Source organism: Ruditapes philippinarum, unplaced genomic scaffold, assembly GCF_026571515.1.
Source record: "Ruditapes philippinarum isolate M1 unplaced genomic scaffold, ASM2657151v2 ctg7718_1_1_1_1, whole genome shotgun sequence".
NCBI classification, from domain to species: Eukaryota; Metazoa; Mollusca; class Bivalvia; order Venerida; family Veneridae; genus Ruditapes; species Ruditapes philippinarum.
In genome coordinates, this window is record NW_026853321.1 from 20,811 (window position 1) to 36,575 (window position 15,765).

At 32.1% G+C, this 15,765-nt stretch overlaps 1 long non-coding RNA gene across 1 annotated transcript; it reads right to left on the bottom strand.

Moving 5' to 3' along the window:
- Window positions 1-2,942: 2,942 nt before the first annotated feature.
- Window positions 2,943-12,949, bottom strand: LOC132736484 (uncharacterized). The gene is made up of 4 exons (XR_009626585.1): window positions 12,702-12,949; window positions 5,776-5,884; window positions 5,350-5,424; window positions 2,943-3,625 (listed from the first exon to the last, which is right to left on the bottom strand). It is a non-coding gene; the product is annotated as an uncharacterized LOC132736484 (long non-coding RNA).
- Window positions 12,950-15,765: the final 2,816 nt, after the last annotated feature.

Genomic DNA, 15,765 nt, shown 5'->3' on the forward strand with positions numbered 1-15,765 from the left:
AGTAGTAATAGCCCAGTATGAAATTCTAAAGTAGTAATAACCCAGTAAGGAATTCTTAAGTAGTAATAACCCAGTATGGAATTCTAAAGTAGTTATAACCCTGTAAAAATTCTAAAGTAGTAATTACCAAGTTTGGAATTCTAAAGAAATAATAACCCAGAAAGGAATTCTAAAGTTCTAATAACGCAGCAAGGAATTCTTAAGTAATAATAACCCAGTAAGGAATTCTAAAGAAATATTAACCCAGTAAGGAATTCTAAAGTAATGATAACCCAGTAAGGAATTCTAAAGTAGTAATAGCCCAGTAAAAATTCTTAAGTGATAATAACCCAGTAAGGAATTCTAAAGAAATAATAACCCATTAAGGAATTCTAAAGTAATGATAACCCAGTAAGGAATTCTAAAGTAGTAATAGCCCAGTAAAAATTCTTAAGTGATAATAACCCAGTAAGGAATTCTTAAGTAATAATAACCCAGTAAGGAATTCTAAAGAAATAATAACCCAGTAAGGAATTCTAAAGTAATGATAACCCAGTAAGGAATTCTAAAGTAGTAATAACCCAGTAATGAATTCTAAAATAGTAAAATCACAGCAAGGAATTCTGAAGTACTCGTAATTCAGTAAGGAATTTTAAAGTACTTATAACACAGTTGAGAATTCAAAAGTATTCATAACCCAGCATGTGCTCTAAGGGAGACAAAAAGGAGATTTAACGATAAAAGTTATCTATTCATTTTAATTTCTTTGTTCTTTAATTTCTTTGTTCTTTTTGATCTTTTTAAATCAATTTTGTGTAATGTATTGAGTCAATAATAATCGAACAAGAAGCCTGCCATAAATGTCAACAAGATGTGTTTATTCAGAATACAATTACAAGGTTTATGTAAATATTTGCTCTTACTACCAATAAAACTAATACTCTAATTTCAAATAATTTCAAATAAAAATTCAATGCACTTTAAACGTATATAGCTATTTATGTACATATGCATTTACTTGTACTTGTTAACAATTTTGTACCGCAAAATAGAGATTAATCAATAAGGTTATTATTTTCTTCCGCAACGCCTATCTGTATAAACAGTACACACTGGTTAGGTCATCTAAATCTTTACAAGGTCAAAAGCGTTTCATGTCGTTCGGTTTATAATTACAAATCCGCCTCTCCTTAATAAAAAAATGAAAAATGAAAGGAAAGATAACACGTTATACTACCTTTGTCGACTTAAGTTTTAGTTTCAATTTACTATACCTTTTTTGATAAGGAAGAGCATTTATTTCATTAAATTTTATATACCTGAAGGCTCAGTTTACAAAATTTCACAGATAAATGAAACATTTTTTTTCTTTTGGTTTTCAAATATGAAGTAAAATTGTGCTTTTGTGATTATTTTTAGTACTTGGTTTCAATTGTGTGTGCATGTATAGATGTGTTTCCTAAATTATCATTTTTGTTATTTTCAGGGCCAGCCTGACAAGTTTGAAGTAAAAATCCAACGCAGAACATTGTTATACATGTATTTTTCAAGTGTTTTATGGTATATGCTTGTTCGTCGCATATTTTCTGTGACAGAATGTCGTCGAAATCCCATTTCTACCTGTACCTGTATGAACTCAAGAAAAGCTGCTGTTATTAAAACATATACATGCATATTTAAAATAAAAAAAGTGAAAAAAAAAACATTTGTAGTACAAATAATGGTTTCGTTGATCATTTTATAAAGCAAGGGAGGCTACTTACCATTTGTAATAAAAACCCCAGAATATTTAAGCAGTATATCATAAGATCCAATTCCTTAAGATACATTTTTAGTGTATCGTACGGAATGTGCACTTAATTTGGCACAAGACCATTTATCAAAGCTACAGCACCATTCATCAGAAGAACATCGCCTCTTTAGGTGTGTACATAAGGCAGTTAAAGCGTTACATAACTTCATATCAAAATTACTAGCATTGTACTCACCTTGTTTTTGATCCAGGTAAATGTATACACTTGTCAAGTAAACTTTTTAAACAAAATTTCACAGTCATATTGATTGTACCAGTTTATTATCACTGACAGATATTTTTTTTATTTCTGCAACTGTATTTTCTTATTCATGCTGTGGAACATTGTCTTCTACAGTTTCACTTATTAGGTTGTTCACAGTTAGATTTTATGCAGTTGACAGCTGTAAAATTGCCCCCTTTGGTTAAGTTTTCCTGGTCGTTCGGGTACATTGATTCCACTTCATTCAACAAATGTTACAATTGGACACTGCATGTATTTAAGCCGTTTTTAGAAAGCTTAATAGATGATGCATCTTTCATCATCTGTATGTCTCAGGAACAAGCTCTATCAAACCGTGTTTGAAATTTTTATGTATTTCTGTTGTTTTCGTTTCTTTTGAAGGATCTCCCTTACTCTGATTTGTTTCTTAAGCAAAACCTTTTGTAAATATGACTACAAATCATATAAAATTCAGATACTACAGCCATTTTTTCTTATAAAAACAACAATATATTTATGATTTGCATTATCAGCATGCCACACAAATATAGTTGCTTGCTAAAAATGGTTGTTTGTGTCATGCATTGCTTAATTCAGAGCATTGAAAACAGTATATGACAGCACTGAGCTGAAATGTGTTGCATTTTAGAATTTACATCCATTTCTTTTATGACATCAATGCAATTATTACATTCTGTATAGAATGTACAGCATGTACTGACACATTCTACTGTATACGTTCTGCTCTTGTCCAAAAAAAAACCTAGGCTGTTTTATGTAATATATAGAATACTTCTAACAAACATTTTGATTTGCATTTTATATGCCCTTTGTTCTAGTCTAGAAACTAGAACGATTTATATCATTTCATTAAAAGCATTTTTGAAGCTCTTGTGTGTTCATACAACAATACAAATCTATAAAATTCTTAAGATATATTGTTTTGTTTTGTATTGTCAAGTATCTGTTTTTGTTTTACTGTCTACAAAGGTTTTGCAAGGCCAAAGACAAAAACGCATTCCAATAATATATCAAGGATCCAACGTTTTTCTATTGGCCATGTTATTAATTGCCTATCATGGTCATGCCATAGCGGTATTCTGTTTGATTACCTCTAAATCAAATCTTGCAAGTGTAGAGTATACAGCATTCCCTAGAGTTACAAACTTTCTTGCCAGACTTCTAGGTGACAGCTTGTTAGGTAACAAACAGCCATATATTGAATGATAGCTTATACACGCATGCAATGTGACAAACTATAAGAAGTTTCAAATAGAGATAGCAAATATTTGCAACATTCTTGATCCAACTATGTTGTCTTTCTTAGATTTAAAGACAATAAAAGCCTCATTATTTCCCAGTTCATCATGAATTAGCAGATTAATGTAAAATACTGCCAGTTTTATATAAACGGTCTCATTCACAAATGACATATGATATTAAAAATGGTCTTGACAAGTGTACACATTAAGCAATCAATAGGTATATTAAAAGTTTTCTATATGCGTTTCTTTAATTGGTATCCCTTCCTCGTTCAGTCGGTCGAGTTTAAGATGCAGATGCTGCATGCTGGTCTCTTTGTCCGCCATGTTGTATTCATGTACATTAGTTGTCCGCTTTGGGTTTGGACACTAGGTTATAAAGGATAAAAAACACAGTCTGTTAGAAAAAATACCGGCTGCAGGCAGAGTAACAAAACGGGCTTTCAGAGACATACACTTTACAGCAACAAGGTGTAAAGATAGCTTTCATATTGTTATTCTAAATTGAACGCCGCAACAAATAATTCCTTTTACTAAACAAAGTATGTAAACTAACAAATTAAATCAAAGGTTAATTTATTTAAATCATTGTTGATAAAACGATATACAAAAAAAATTAAAATACCAACATTTGAAAGTTTCGATCATATGATTTGCTATTAATAAATAACTAATAAGAAGAGGGAGGTAAATGGGATGTTCATGTATGCACATTAAGATATTGTATGTACGTCAGCTAATAAATATAATGAATTGAATGTATACTTTAATAAACACGAATCAGTGTGACATTTTTTAAGGTTTAATAGATATAGATTACAGAAAAACATTCTTAACTATTCAAAATTCTGCATGTGTAAATAAGCACAGAAATTGTTTTAAATAGAACAGTTCATAAAATCAACGTAGTTATTCTATAAGGCTTAAAACTTTCAGATGAGCAAACAAATGTTGAAATAATTAGACTTGATGGAGCTTCACTGAGGTCAAAAAGCGTAATTTAAAATATAGAATTTTTAATTCATGCATAGATCAATTGAGGTACTTAAAATGAACAAATATGTAAAATATAGTAAAGCATATATATTCGGAAGTAAACGTAAATTTAATAAACGATTTTTGTGTGACTCTTATAAGATATAAAGAACGAAATCAAAAAACGTTGTTGCGATGTTAATAGAAACTTGTAAATGACAGAATTATGGAAAAAATCAATTTAAAACGTTTAATGTATTATTATATTTGTTTTGCAAAAAAAAATGTGTGTTTGCAGAACTCACTTCTTACGATATGTTATTTACTTTCATAATAAAATTGTCAAATGTATCCAAATAAAGAATATGAAAGTGTACAATAATGTGTTGGTAATTATTTTTATTTCGATTTGTCTCCCTTTAAACAGTAAAACATTTGTAAACATAATTTGTTTTAGTATTTGCTGTATATAAATAAATTCTACCTGATTATGGGTTATACACGTGTATGATATTAGACATTTTGAATAGTTCCAATGCTTATAAACATCAAAGCATTATCAATAAAAACTGTTACGCAGATATCATCATATATTATAAACAACTAAAGTACAACTAAAGGCTATTTATGAGTGAATTCTTCACGTAAATTATATCTAATAAGATATGCATGCAATGAATTTAAAAAGAACTTATTACTTTTTATTAATTAAAATTAATAAAGTTTGTAAAAAAAAGTAACATAACGTATTGAATTGGTATTAATGTAAAAAATTAATTTCAAAACAAATATGAATAAAACTATTTTAAACATTCTTTAATTCATTAAGAGTAATTCATCAGTTATCAATTTGCTTATTTAAATATTTATATTACTGTTAAATTAATTTTCTCCTCACTGCTCTATAATATTTCAGACTGAAGTTAGAGTATACACATTTTCGCTAGTATATTGAAACCAGTTGTATTTTTTAATACTATAAAAATAATTATAAATCTTATTTGATCTACCATATGTGATATAACTTTTGTACGAACTAATACAAAAATATATCATTATTTTCTCGAAAAAAAAAACAAAACAAAACAACACAACACAATCACATAGATTTTACTTACACAATATTTTAATCGACTGTCTTCCTCCACATTTCCATTTACTGCCCACTTTTAACGCATCGTTTAGTTCATCAACTTCAGATCAAATGTATAAAGATAGCGTATTGTACTCACTAAACATGATAAGTCTTTAATTAAATTCCATCATATAAAATCAATAATTGCAATCATCTTTACAATTATAAAAAAAAATTGTAATTACTAAATGAGCATGGTATTAGATTGCATTACTTCTATATACAACGCCTAAATTATAAAACACTTCGTTTGACTAGGTGTCCAATTCTTTAATATGCTTTCTATTCTAGTTAAGAAAAGAACTAATCTTAATAATTTTAAATGTCTATGGAAATGCATTTAAAAGTATTCTATGATTATGCTTGTCCAAATGTAACACACATTCACATGTGTAATTTTATTATTTACAGGTATATCTGCTCTTCCTGTTCTGTAATGTTCCCCTATGACCTCAATGCAAACATCAACCATCATAGCAGAAGTTAACCGAAGCTACTTTATTATCGGTATATGCATTCTGCAAAATAAGTTTGAAAATGAAACATTTAAAAAAAATTAAAAGCTATGTAAACTATTTAAATAGACCGGTATTTTTTCTCACTTTTACCCAAGGCTTCCTTGCAGCAGCTAAATATAAGTACCCATACGGCAATTACATACGGCATTCATTGTTCACTTTTCATTTGGTCCTGATTGGAAGAGAGACAAGTTTTATAAAGATGTTTAGCGTGGTGAGGTTGATGATTATATAGGAGTGTTATAAAAAAAATCAACTACATATGTAAACCTAACATGGGCATACTACTTAGCAAAGTTCGTGTTTTCTACTAAACTGCTAAAACATATCTTCGCAAATGACATTTTCTGTTTGACACGAACACCTTGCATCAGAGAGCCATAAAAGGTTTGAAACCCACTGCCTTTTGCTAGCCCTTTAACACTTTATATTCAGTGCTTTCCTCATTTTATATTCCCGACTGGTATGGTTTTCATTTTCAGAAGAAAAGTGCATAGCTAGAATTACAGAAATAAGCCAAATACATTATTTATGTTAAAACTCACCTTAAGATAATGCTTGTAGTGAACAGTATAATAGAAATGTCCAGGAACAAAACATGACATTTGAATAGGGATATGTTTTATTTCTTACGTATATCTTTAATCTGCATTAAACGCATGTCATATTTTACTATATCATTAACTATTTCATGAATCTAAAAATGAAAAGCTAATCTTTAACAAAAGATGCACATTTCAGTCAAAATGAAATGAATATATGATTATAAAAATAATTAATATGATCGTAAGATAAAACTGAAACTCTTATCTGTCATATACCATCTAACATTCAGAATTTGATATAATGCAATTTATTTGACATAAAATCTCCTTTGCATCGCTGTGTGTATGCATTGATAAAATGTCTTAGTAAGATTAAGCAATGTACAGCAGGTGTTCATTATTATGATACACGTCAATACCTTAAGTCACGCTTTTTAAGTAAGTTGAATCATACAAAAACGTAGCAAAATGCTTATACAAGAACGTAAAAGACGCAATGAACTTTAACCCGATTGTGAAATACATTTTTCCAAATCATATTTATCATTTCTGGAACATACAAGTATTGGTGGCGAATGAGGTTGTGACGCCGATGAGGATCAAACCTCTTGTTTGGAAGGCTGACACCGTATACACCAGGAAACCGCTTTTTCTAATCCGTAGTAGCTGAGTAAAGGCCACAACAGACGGCAGGGTTTAGTTGTACAGCACTTATTAGAGATGAGATGTACAATTTTCAAAGCAATACAACACTTGCATTCAGACGGTAATTCTACACTCTAGGAATCATCTGAGGTTTCCCTAAAAAGGATCCCTTTACATTGATCCTTTACATAATTTACTCACTAAATACTTTTTTTCGCCATGAGTAATGATTAAAACACCTCCATTTAAAAATATATATACATATTTTTATGTGAAGCCTGACCGAGACTAAAACCTGGGACCCTCGGAATACCGTACTGCGGCTCTACTAACTAAGCTATCCGACCGCCTACAAACTACCTCCCCTCCCCTAATTAGAGAACAGTTCAATACCGTGACATAATCATTTTCGGAATAATTTGGGATTCGAACATAACACAACTTTGGGTCTCCTAAAGAGTTTTTCAACATCATTTTTACCCCCATCTTACTAAGTAATGTTTACCTTTTAGCCCTAATTGTTCTGGAATTTCATTCATTACACCCATTATCAGGAGATAATTTGGTAATATGTGACTTGTCATTGTGGGAGGTCTGTAAAAATCTGTACAACAAGATTTTCAAAATAGAACATCTAGACTTAAGGTTTCCGAATTCAAGAAATAGTAGCCTTCACACATTAAGATTTGCCTGTACATCTTAGTTTTAATTGGTGTTGTACTTAAAAACCCTACCGCCTGTTGAGGCCTTAAGAAAACAGGCTTTAGGGTATCACCCCAGGACGGAATAAGAACCAACCTGTTGTCTAGTCTATTGAAAATAATTCTTTAAAGTTTTTAAGTGTCCCATTAAAAAAAATCTGGAAACAAAGTGATCCCTCAGAAGCATTAATCACAACAAAATTACATAAAAATTGCATACTCGGTTTGTGCACGCCTCTAGCACCGGCTTGAGCGGTACTCAAAGCCATTCTCAGTTTGGTTGGTCATATTTTAAGTGTATCTATTGCATCTGTGTATATTTTTTCTGTGTTATCTTGTGGTTTGTGTGTTTTCTTCGGAACCTTTAATTACTTGGCGGAAGGATTTAATATGTACTAAGCGCCATGGTTTTTCAAATTAAACAATTTCAGGGGTGACCCAATAAATTGAAATTTTCTAGAGCATCTAGATGGCTAACATAATATATTTTTGGTCTCGTTTTACTTGTGCAATATTGATGTTTAAAGCTGAAGACAGTATGTTTCTTAACAGGGATTTCGAAAATTTGAATTTTAGACTAGGGAAATGAAAACGAGGCTCAATGTAGTACAATGGTGACTTGATATGGATTTTGGACTGGCAAAATGATAACATTCCTAAAATTGGCTCCACATTTTTAATAATAGGCGCATGATTTCTATCATATTTATTTCATAGCAGGAGTAAACCTATGACTGGCATAAATATGGTCATTTAAGATTTGGAATATCAAGTTACAAATTATACTTGATAACAGCCCTTAGGTACATGGCCCCAATTATTTCATTTTGTTATAATGAACAAAGGCGAAAAGAGATTTTCAGTGAAGTCTTTTATTTTCTAAAAACTATGTGAATATAAGCGACTACGTAGTTACAGCGGATATCTCAAGGCTACATTTCAAACATTTTAAACAAGACAAGACATAAGGGCACGGTATGGCGGTGAGTGTGTGGGGGCAGGGGGGGGGGGGTTGGGTTAAGCTGGGAAATGTGAGTCGTTCTAGACAATGCCGATTTTCGATCAAACGAGTATTGTTGAACATGAACAGTGTCGTCTGAATACAGTGGCTGGTATAAATGTACAAAAATCAAGCATGCATATATTGGAGAATAAAAAGAAAGAAAAAAATACATTTATACCCATACATATTATTTATAGCTTAAAGGGACATTTAAAAAAAGAAGAGGAAAAACGGCTTTCTGCAGAAACGAAACTGCCTGTAATTTAACCGCTTAATCGCGCTAGCTTTGCATACTTGCAATCAATCTGTAATTGAGACATTGTAAACATGACGTTGAATAACTGTGCTTTTCTTAAGAATAGACGCTATCTTAATCAAACATGTCAGTGTCTAACACAATCTGACATTTTCATATTCAAATATCATTCCATTTCTATTATTATCTTCAATTATAGTCCCTTATTATCTAGAGTCTTTATATAAATACAAGTATACCAATTTGTCTCCCTGCATTATGTATTTAATATGGCGAGCTTTTTATGCCAGCAAATAGGCAGTTAATTTTTATTATATTTCAAACAATTGAATAATTTACTCTCGTGTTTCAATTGAATGTTTTAATATTTACATTTGAGCCGCGTCATGACAAAACCAACATAATGGGTTTGCGACCAGCATGAATCCAGACCAGCCTGCGCATCCGCGCAGTCTGATCAGGATCCATGCCGTTCGCTTACAAACTCTATAACAAGTATAGAAACCGATAGCGAACAGCATGGATCCTGATCAGACTGCGCGGAAGCGCAGGCTGGTCTGGATCCATGCTGGTCGCAAACCCATTATGTTGGTTTTGTCATGACACGGCTCAATTATATTTCACATCTTATAGAATATAACCAATCAACTTTCAGTGTTTGAGCCACGTATGTTCAAATAGAAATCATCATATTTGGATCCAATCTTATCAATTTAGCATCGTTTTGATTTCCATAGTCCACATAATTCATAATCATATCAAATTGCATATCGTACACCATATATAGTCTCGTTTTCATTTTCAGAGTCCAAAATATCTATATCAAATGCATATTTACTCAATTTAGCCTCGGATTCGTTTTCAGATTCCAAAATATCCATATCAAATGCATATTTACTCCATTTAGCCTCAGATTCATTTTCAGATTCCAAAATATCCATATCAAATGCATATTTACTCCATTTAGCCTCGAATTCATTTTCAGATTCCAAAATATCCATATCAAATGCATATTGTACTCCATTTAGCCTTGGATTTATTTTCAGATTCCAAAATCATAGCAAATCCTTATTGTACATAAATTAACACGGGTCTGTCCAAATATCAAAAAAATGTTGGTGTGAATAAAAAGGTCATTATCAATTGTTGAGAACAATTTTGATTCTGTGGGACTCGTACACAACTGCAAAACCTATATAGGCTCGGCTAGCACCTCGTCAAATATTTACTTTAACAGTTGTGTACTAGTCCAACAGAATTTGGTATTGTACACAAAAATGTATAATAACCTCATAGTATTCACGATTTGTTTTGTGTTTTTATTATTTGAGTTGAATAACATTGATTTGTACGATGTCCTTGCTTGTTTCAAGTACCGGTAACCATATAGCCGAAGTTGTACGATAGAAGCATGCGCGGGCATCTATACGTAGAGGGTACAAGAACAGACTCACGAGATATTAGTATGGTTCTCGCGCGACAAATTAAAAGTTAAAGGCCACTAGAGTTTATTAAAATGAAAAGGTGGAAACAGAGACGCGTATACTCTGGCTAGTGGTCAAATTTTCACATATCCGACAGCATTTTAACGGGCCTTAACATGTATTGATTCAGCGCTGAGAGATTTGTTGAACATGATTTAAGTTGTAACTTCTGAAATCAGTAGACCATCTTTGTGTCTTATATTCTACGCGAGAAAACCTATCTTTGTTTTATATTTAAAATGTTTATTATGCAAATAGAAATGTTTATCCATGATCAACAATAAGGCACGAATGTTTAAACAATGTCAGATCCACTAGAAGTTTTCTAGGTTATCTCACATTTTTTTCTAATTTGGGAAGACCCGTAAAAAATGTCCGAAAAAAATGTCCATTTTGCAATTTATAGTAAGCGATGCGCACATTAACTCTATATTTTTATTTTTTTATGTTTCGGATAGTGGAATGATTTTGAAAGGCATCTCACCTAAGAAGTGCCATGAGAAGTCACTATTATGGCTATATGCTGTTGGTAGCTGAATATTTGAACTTTTATATTAAAATCCTCTATTTTTATTTAAGGACTGTATCAAATGCAGGGTGTCGGTTGCATTTGGTAGATACATGAATATGATATTATGAGGTCATATACGTTGTTGAGTACAATACTGAATTGGTCGGATAACACAGGTGTTAAAAAAGGTTTTGAAGCCAATAGAATAAGTAATGACATCTTCATTTCACACCAAATTTTAAATTTTTGACATTTTTACTGAACTTGTAACTACTAGTACTATAAGGATTTAATATCAATATATTGGACTTTAAAATTAAAAAAAAAATAAACAGACTAGTCGGAATACGGCAGTAACTTGATATAGAATTTTTGGTCTCGGAAAATAAAAACGAGGCCAGATGCAGTACAATAGTGATATGACATGATTTTTTTTGTACTGGAAAAAAACGAGGCTAAACTAAATTAATAACATTCGGTCCAATAACTATTTGATTTTGAGATGATTTGTAAATTATATGATGTTATTAAGATTGTCGAGTACAATACTGAATTTCATTTGACAAGAACACAGTTGTCAAGCCTTTAATGGACAGGGGGCTAGCCGAGTCTAACATATTATGTTCATCAGCTATATACGGGTTCATTAAGTCAGTATTATATTAAACAATGTAAGGATCTCTTTATTTCACAACATCTTTTTACAAAACTTTGTTGTTTTAATACGGATTTTATATAGATTTTTAACACTGAAAATGGAAACGAAGATAATTAGAAAACAATATAGATTTGAGCCGCGTCACGACAAAACCAACATAATGGGTTTGCGATCAGAATGGATCCAGACCAGCCTGCGCGTACGCGCAGTCTGATCTGGATCCATGCTGTTCGCTTACCAACCCTATTACAAGTAGAGAAGCTGATAGCGAACAGCATGGATCCTGACTGGTCTGGATCCATGCTGGTCGCAAAACCATTATGTTGGTTTTGTCATGGCGCGGCTCATTTGATCTTCGAGAAATGAAAACAGACTAAAAGGAGTACACAAGTGATTTAATATGGAGTTCTTGACTTGATAACATTAGATCTAATAATAAGAGGATATTTTTTGTTTGGGTGAATTAAATAATGACCTATATTTGGACGGAGTGAAAATATGTGGCATTTTATCATTTTTTGTGAAAATATATTCCATATTTCACTCAAACCAAAAAATATCCTCTTAATATTTGGAGATAAAATGGAAGTTTATTTGTTATATTTAATAAGGTGTGAAATAAATGTTTATATACATTTAACACTGTCTAGCCTCGTTTTGTTTTAATTTCCGATTCCAAAAAAATAAACCCAAAAATAAAAAAAAAATCATTAATTTGGTATATCAAATTTATATTGTACACTAAATAGCAAAGTTCTGTCAAAATGCTAAAAAAAATGATGGTGTGAAATTAAGTAGTCATTGTATATAATACTGATTCTATTATACAGTATTGTACTCAACAATGTATTATTACCTCATAATATTCGAGTTTAAGATACTAGAATTTTGTATTTTTCATAAAGATAAGTATATCTAGCGCACATAGAGATATTATACCTTGAACTATAGCTAAGAAAAAGTGAAAGAAAGAAAATAATAGTGATAAAAAGCAAGCAATAAAGTATTCAGTACCTTCCATAGTTCATAGCTTGCCTCTTGGTACACGTACTTATTAGTGGTGTTATCATTTCTAATATTAAGTTTTAATAAAACTGTCAAAACACACATTTCTGTATGAGAATCATAAACATGTAAAATATTCCATAATCCGACGCTCGGGGAAAAAGGTTCTTTCTATTCTGGCTATGCCAACTATACAATATAAAAGCTATAAATCACTTAAATTCATTTTAGTCCATACTAATATCATATTTGTTCTTTATTTTAATTCCGCTTAAAGACGAACATACTAATAAATATGTCCCGAATTCTCAACGGGGCTACCAAAGGTATAAAATAAATATTTTTTTCCTTACTTTAAGTCACTGTACAGTTTGTCGTAAAAAAGAAGCATTTACAATATTAGATGCCCGGGCGAGTGAAACATGATATTTTAAGCGTACGAAGTTCAAACAGAGACATACGGGTGATCAACGCTAAAGTACATAAATACATGAAATTGCTAGCTAGTTTTGTGTACTTTTTCAAAGTCTGAAGTCTCAATAATTCTGCTTTAATTTAAACTCTTTTTATAGTTTTATGACTAATTCACTGCTTAATTGATACAGACAATTGTTTTTAGCTCACCTGTCACAAAGTGACAGGGTGAGCTTTTGTGATCGCCTTTCGTCCGGCGTCCGTCCGTTCGTCCGTCCGTCCGTCCGTAAACTTTTACTTTAAATGACATCTCCTCATAAACCACTGAGCCAATTTCATCCAAACTTCACAGGAATGTTCCTTTGGTGGTCACATTTAAAAATTGTTTAAAGAATTTAATTCCATGCAGAACTCTGGTTGCCATGGCAACGGAAAGAAAAAACTTTAAATTTCTTCTTTTAAAAAACCTAGAGAGCAAGAGCTTAGATATTTGGCATGAAACATCTTCTAGTAAGTGTCTACCAAGTTTGTTCAAATAAAAGCCCTTGGGTCAAAATTGGCCCCGCCCAAGGGGGTCATTGATTTTCCCTATATACATATTGTAAAAACTTAAACAATCTTCTTTTAAAGAACCCATGGAGCTAGAGCTAAGATATTTAGCATGAAACATCATCTAGTAAGTGTCTACCAAGTTTGTTCAAATAAAAGCCCTGGGGTCAAAATTGGCCCCGCCCCGGGGGTCATTGATTTTCCCTATATGCATATAGTAAAAACTTAAACAATCTTCTTTTAAAGAACCCATAGAGCTAGAGCTAAGATATTTAGCATGAAACATCTGTTAGTAAGTGTCTACCAAGTTTGTTCAAATAAAAGCCCTGGGGTCAAAATTGGCCCTGCCCCAGGGGGTCATTGATTTTCCCTATATGCATATAGTAAAAACTTAAAAAATCTTCTTTTAAAGAACCCAAAGAGCTAGAGCTAAGATATTTAGCATGAAACATGTTCTAATGGGTGTCTACAAAGTTTGTTCAAATAAAAGCCCTGGGGGTCAAAATTGGCCCCGCCCCGGGGGTCATTGATTTTCCCTATATGCATATAGTAAAAACTTAAAAAATCTTCTTTTAAAGAACCTATAGAGCTAGAGCTAAGATATTTAGCATGAAACATCTTCTAATAAGTGTCTACCAAGTTTGTTCAAATAAAAGCCCTGGGGTCAAAATTGGCCCTGCCCCAGGGGGTCATTGATTTTCCCTATATGCATATAGTAAAAACTTAAAAATTCTTCTTTTAAAGAACCCATAGAGCTAGAGCTAAGATATTTAGCATGAAACATCTTCTAATAAGTGTCTACCAAGTTTGTTCAAATAAAAGCCCTTGGGTCAAAATTGGCCCCTCCCCAGGGGGTCATTGATTTTCCCTATATGCATATAGTAAAAACTTTAAAAAATCTTCTTTTAAAGAACCCATAGAGCTAGAGCTAAGATATTTAGCGTGACACATGTGCTAATGGGTGATTACAAAGTTTGTTCAAATAAAAGCCCTCGGGTCAAAATTGGCCCCGCCCTGGGGGTCATTGATTTTCCTTATATGTGTATAGCAAAAACTTAAAAATCTTCTTTGAAAAAACCCAAATAGCTAGAGTTTAGATATTTTAAGCATGAAACATCTTCTAGTAAGTGTCTACAAAGTTTGTTCAAATAACAGCCCTGGGGCTAAAACTGGCCCCGCCCCAGAGGTGTCATTGTTTTTAACTATATGTGTATAGTAAAAACTTAAAAAATCTTCTTTTAAAAAACCTAATGAGCTAGAGGTTAGATTGCAGGAAACATCTTTTTGTGGGTGTCTACCAAGTTTGTTCAAATAAAAGCCCTTGGGTTAAAATTGGCCCTGCCAAAGGGGGGGGGGGTCATTGTTTTTCATTATATGTGTGTAGTAAAAACTTAACATCATGAAACATCTTCTAATGAGTGTCTTCCAAGTTTGTTCAAATAAAAGCCATGGGGTTTAAACTAGCACCGTTCCGGGGGCCTAAATACAGGTGAGCGACCTCAGGGCCATCATGGCCCTCTTGTTTATTATTATCTTGTCCCTATAAAGATAATTTTAAACTTCTATTTAGCTCAATTAAATTTTCTGTCATTTCTTAATATACAAGTAGATACATTTAGAAGATTGCCTACACAGTGCTCTTCATCAAGGTGTTAATTATAACTAAAAAAATTTTTTTGCCTGAAAATATATTGTTGATACTATGGTACTAAGAAAGAGGGTCCCACAGGCTACTGGTTAAAGTTTATAACTTCCTATCAATTGACTCTCGCCGTTGTGAGAAAAGCGAAACGTCGTTGGTTCTACCCCGAGATGTCCATAGATATTGCATAGATATTAATACAATTTTTATGTTTTTTAGCATAAATCACATTATTTATTTTGCATTTTTATAATTAATCAAGACTCTAAAATGTTGTTAAATGAAACCAAAATTCAGGGACGGAGTAGCAACTTGGCTTAAGAAAGTATGCAGGCGTGTACCAGAAAACGCCAAATTATCCCGGCTCGCGAAGTATTCAGTCTTCTCGTCAGAACTTTATCCCTAATTTTCAACCTTTCTGGTTTTCTTTTGTAATTTGAAGCTTCAATTGTTACTATTTTCGTCATG